The sequence below is a fragment of the Henckelia pumila genome, chromosome 3 (assembly GCF_033568475.1).
Source record: "Henckelia pumila isolate YLH828 chromosome 3, ASM3356847v2, whole genome shotgun sequence".
NCBI lineage: Eukaryota > Viridiplantae > Streptophyta > Magnoliopsida > Lamiales > Gesneriaceae > Henckelia > Henckelia pumila.
In genome coordinates this window covers 9,840,099-9,846,123 of record NC_133122.1, presented here as the reverse complement: position 1 = coordinate 9,846,123, position 6,025 = coordinate 9,840,099, and positions in this window count along the sequence as shown.

The following is a 6,025-nucleotide window of genomic DNA, read 5'->3' as shown; positions in this document are numbered from 1 at the left end:
CCCGACGAACTTAACCCCTCTATGGCAAGGAGACCGAGATGCCTCCCGATCCCACATTGCCCCTCTGTGGCAAGGGTAAACAAGATTTCTCTTGCTCCTTGCCTAACCTCTATAACCTTTTGGTGAGTAGACCGAGGCATCCCCCGGCCTAGCAACACCCCTCTTGTCACAAACAGATCACTTCATTCAAAAATATTTGCTTTCTTTTCCCTTTTCATTTATAAAGACTCAACTCATACATTAAATGGCATGCAAACAAGTAAACTTCCTTTTTTCTTTATTAAACTCAAGAACACGTCAAATGCACACGAATAAGCAATCTTTAAGACATGAGACTCGACTCGAAAATGTGAGTTTAAGGTGGATGAGTGGCTACCCCTAAGTCCAAAGAAGACAACTTACCCAACAAAATCCTCAAACATGACTTAACTCGAGCAAGTAAACCGAAAAGCCCTTAACTTTGTCATGCCTTATCCAAAACCCGTCTCGCTTGAACCGACACTCAACAAACACTCCAAATCATCCCAAGGAATAGGTGGTATCATCAAAAGATCAAAAGAGCAAATTTACAAAACACAAAAATCGGACAGCCCCTATTCAAAGGAAAAATCTGCACTTGCACCCAATTTTGTAAAATCCATAACTCACTCAATTCTTATCCGATTCGAGCCCATTTTATGTCGACGCGACCAAAACGACACGAACTTTATTATGGTTCAGACCAAACCCTGCCCAGACCTCAGACCAGACCTGCTTTGCCCCGAACAGTACTGCCCTGCACTTCTCACCTTCCCATTTCCGACAATTCAAACACTTAGCCACTTCCCTCAACTTATCTCCACACCAAACACCCAAACACCTCCAATACCTTCTCTTAGGACTTTTCCCAAACACTTGGGCTACACTCAATCCACACTTTCACAACACATAACAAGAACAACAAGATTTAACCATCAAAACTCCAAAATGTTGAACAATCAATCAAGACCAATGCAAGACCATTAAATACTTCAACATCAAATAAATTTCAGCCCCTACACATGCAACATTTCGAAAATTAGGTCCATATACAATCAGAAATTTTGAATTTTGTCAAGGACACTCAATTAATTCCATGTCAATGCACATATACTCAACATTAATCCACATAAACTCAACTCCCTAACATATTTAGAAAAAATCAGCCCCTAAACATGAAAAATTCGAAACCCTAACCTTCTAACAACATGCATTCTCGAAAATATTGCAAGAAATCATAAGGGTGGGGGTAGATATTGCTTGAATGTGAGCCCAAAGGATTAGCTACACTTGCCTTTACCAAAAATACCTAGAACTCGAAATCAAGGAGAGGAGAAGAAGGTGGGATTTCAACCAACACACCAAGCTAAGCACCTAGGGGCTTCTCCGGCGGCTGGGAACTGCGGCAGGCGGCGGCGGACGGGTGGCTGGCGGCGGCGAGCGGTCTTCTTCAAGGGAGAGGGGAGGAGGCGGCTAGGTTAGGATTTTGGGGAGAGGTTTTGGTTGAGTCTTGATTTTCTTTTTATTGTAATGTTTTAAAAATGATAGTGTAAGTTAAAAGTTTAGTGTATTGTGTGTATTGTGTGTAGTGTTTTAAAATTCCACTTGTACTAGCAAAAGTACTACTTGTACTATTAAAACTTTTTACCTCAAACTTTTTGCTATTTTCAAACTTCTAAATTTAAAATTTCAACTCACAACATTTTGATTGAAATTCCACTAACCCGGATTTAATAAAATCCTATTTTATGAAAAATTTAGGAAATAACCCAAGAAAATGATAAAATTGCTTTTTGACCCCTAAAAATTCAAAATTTGCATTTTTGGCCAAAACCCCCCTTTTACCTCTAACTTAAAATCTTAAAATTAAAAATCTTGAAAATAAACCACCGAAGCCCACCGTCGTCGCCTGCCGGGACAGAAACTTACTAGACCAAACAATTCAAGGCATTTAATCCAAATAAATCGAACAATTCCATCTTTAACTAAAACTTAAACAATTAACTTCAAGAAATAAAAATATAAATACTAAAAATAATTTTAGGCATGATTTTCAAATTTTAGAAGTTCTTGGTGCTACAGCTGCTGACATTCACGTTCAACTCAAGGAACTTTTTGGGGCTCAATCGAGGGCTGAAAGGTTCGCTACTGTAAAGGAGCTAATGACGTGTCGCATGCGTGAAGGGACTTCGGTCCGTGATCATGGGATACGAGTGATTTGGCTCATACAGAAGTTGGTAACCCTTGATTTGGTGTTGGAGCATGAACTCAACGTGGACTTACTACTTCTGTCTCTTCCTTCTTCGTTTGACGGATTTGTGGTAAATTTCAATATGAACAAGATAGATGCCTCCCTTGAAGAGATGGTCAATATGATTGTGACATATGAATCCACATTAAAGAAGGATAAACCGGCTTTCTTGGTGGGCTCCTCTTCTTCTGCTAAGAAGGGGCCAAGTACAAAGGGCAAGAAACGTTCTGCCCCACCCAAGAAAATCGAACCCGAGAAGAAGTACAAGACAAAGGCTTCAAACATGGAAAAATCCAAGGATGTTTGCCATTACTGCAAGAAGCCCGGTCATTGGAAGCGTAACTGCAAGGAATATCTAGAGCAGTTGCGAACTGCAAAGGGTATGTTCTATATTGAAATAAATGTTTCACTTAATACTACTTCTTGGGTATTGGATACCGGATGTGGATCTCACATTTGCAATGATTTGCAGGTGATGACAAGAAGTCGCAGGCTTAGGATGGGTGAGACCCAGCTGAGGCTCGGAAATGGTTCCAGAGTTGAAGCAAAAGCCGTGGGAGATGCTTATTTAATTTTGCAGAACGGTTTTAAGTTACTTTTAAGAGATGTTTTATTTGTTCCGGATTTGATTAAAAACATTATTTCTGTTTCTATGCTTGATAGAGATGGTTATTCTTGCAATTTTGTGAATGGGATTTGCAATATTTACAAGAATGAATGTTTGATTGGAAATGGACAACTTGAAAACGATCTATACAACTTAAAACTAAAAGACGTTCCAATAAATTATGTTGATAAACCGGCAACAACAAACAAAAGGAAAATCGATAGCCAAAACCCGGTAAACCTTTGGCACGCTAGGCTAGGTCATATTTCCTCAAGGAGGATGAACAAGCTAGTGGGAGAGGGCATGTTTGATATATCTGATATTAACTCTCTATCTACTTGTGAATCCTGCATAAAAGGAAAAATGACTAAATCTCCTTTTAAGGGGAAACCTGAGCGTAGTCAAAATCTGTTGGATTTGATCCATACAGATGTTTGTGGTCCATTTAGAGTTGGGACTCAATATGGCCATACCTACTTCATTACCTTTACTGATGATTATTCAAGGTATGGGTATTTATATTTAATGAAATATAAGTCTGAAGCATTTGAAAAGTTCAAAGAATTCAAGGCTGAAGTAGAAAACAAGCTAGGTAAAAGTATTAAAGCACTTCGATCGGATCGAGGTGGAGAATACTTGAGTACCGAGTTTTTGGACTATCTAAAAGAGAATGAGATTCTCTCTCAGTGGACTCCTCCTATGACACCACAACTTAATGGTGTATCGGAGCATCGTAATCGAACTTTGTTGGACATGGTTCGGTCCATGATGAGCTTCACTGAGCTTCCACCTTCGTTTTGGGGCTATGCGCTTGAAACGGCGGTATTGTTGTTGAACAACATCCACACTAAAGCAGTGGACAAAACACCATACGAGTTATGGAATGGCAAAGCTCCTAAGTATTCGTACTTGAGGATTTGGAGATGTCCTGCTTACGTGAAGCGGACAGTGGGAGATAAGTTGGATAGTCGATCCAGCTTATGTTATTTTGTAGGGTATCCGAAGAATTAAATCGGATATTATTTCTATTATCCTGCTGAAACAAAGGTGTTTGTTTCAAGGAATGCCACCTTCTTGGAGAAGGAGTTCTTATTGGATAAGAAAGGCGAGATGATGGAACTCGAAGAAATTCGAGAAGAACCCGAAATACAAAATAACAATCCTACACCTCAGGAACCATTGCTGGACACGCCGATACCTAGAAGATCCGAGAGGACTTCTAGACCTCCTATTCGATATGGTCTTCTTCTTGAAGGGGATCAAGATGAACCCGATGTTGGATGTGATCCAAGAAACTTCAAGGAAGCAATTTCTGATGCGGATTCAAATTTATGGCTTGAAGCTATGCAGTCGGAAATAGATTCGATGCATACAAACCAAGTTTGGTCTTTAGTAGATCCTCCCGATGGAATTGTTCCAATAGGGTGTAAATGGATCTACAAAAGAAAGCTTGGGCCTGATGGTAAGGTATTGACTTACAAGGCGCGATTGGTGGCAAAAGGTTATACTCAAAGACAAGGAGTTGACTATGATGAAACCTTTTCACCAGTTGCAATGTTCAAGTCCATAAGAATCCTTATTGCCATAGCTGCATGGTATGACTATGAGATATGGCAAATGGATGTGAAGACTGCTTTTCTTAATGGAGACATTAAGGAAGAAATCTATATGAAGCAGCCTGAGGGGTACACATCCATGGGAAGCGAGCATAAGGTATGCAAGCTTCAGAGATCAATTTATGGTCTAAAACAAGCATCAAGAAGTTGGAACCAGAAATTTGATGAAACAATAAAAGATTTTGGTTTCATCAAGAACCCGGAGGAACCATGCGTGTACAAGAAAGTAGTTAAGGATGCTGTGACATTCTTAGTACTTTATGTTGATGACATCCTACTCATTGGAAATGACGTAGGGATGTTGCAGTCAACGAAGATATGGTTATCAGGTAGATTCTCGATGAAGGATTTGGGTGAGGCATCCTATATTCTTGGGATACAGATCTATAGAGATAGATCTAAGAGAATGATAGGACTCACTCAATCAACCTACATCGACACCATATTGAAACGGTTTTCAATGGATGGGTCCAAGAGAGGACATCTACCCATGTGTCATGGAGTTTCTCTATCCAAGTCTATGTGTCCCAAGACTGATGAAGAGATAGAGAAAATGACACATGTACCATATGCGTCAGCCATAGGTAGTATCATGTATGGGATGATATCTACCAGACCGGATGTAGCATTTGCTCTGAGTGTCACGAGCAGATATCAAGCTAATCCCGGTCAAATGCATTGGAAAGCCGTGAAGGACATTCTTAAGTACTTACGAAGGACTAAGAATATGTTCATGGTATATGGAGGAAGAGAACTAAAATTGGAAGGCTATACCGACTCTAGCTTCCAAAGTGACGTGGATGACTCGAAGTCAACCTCTGGATTTGTGTTCATGCTCAATGGCGGTGCTGTCTCTTGGAAGAGTTCCAAGCAGGACACCACAGCGGATTCCACAACTGAGGCAGAATACATTACAGCATCAGCTGCTGCTAAAGAGGCCGTTTGGATGAGGAATTTTGTCCAAGAGTTGGGCGTCATTCCTGAAGTTGTTGATCCAGTCCCGGTGTACTGTGACAACACGGGTGCCGTTGCTCTGGCAAAGGAACCAAGGTCTCATCAAAGATCAAAACACGTACTGAGGAAATACCACATCATCCGGGAGATTGTGGAAAGAGGAGACATCACTGTCGAAAGAGTGGCCTCTGCAGACAATATCGCTGATCCACTTACTAAGCCCTTGCCAGGACCATTATTTGACAAACATCGCGAAGCAATGGGTCTACGTAGTATGACTAGTTGGCTATAGGGCAAGTGGGAGATTGAAAGAGTGGGTGCCCGGTGAGCCAACTTGTGGCTAAGGGCTTTGATGACTCTTTGTATAAACAATCTTTTGTTTAATATAATTTACACTTTTATTAATGGCAATGACTTTATCTTTCTTCATATTGTTATATTGTGATATACTATTGTTGTTTGATAAAGACCTTGAATATACTATAGTATATGTAAGATGTGGTAGAACATGGGGATGTCTATCATGAAACACATCTTATAGTCACTGTATATTCTAAACTGTTCCTAGTCGATTGAGCC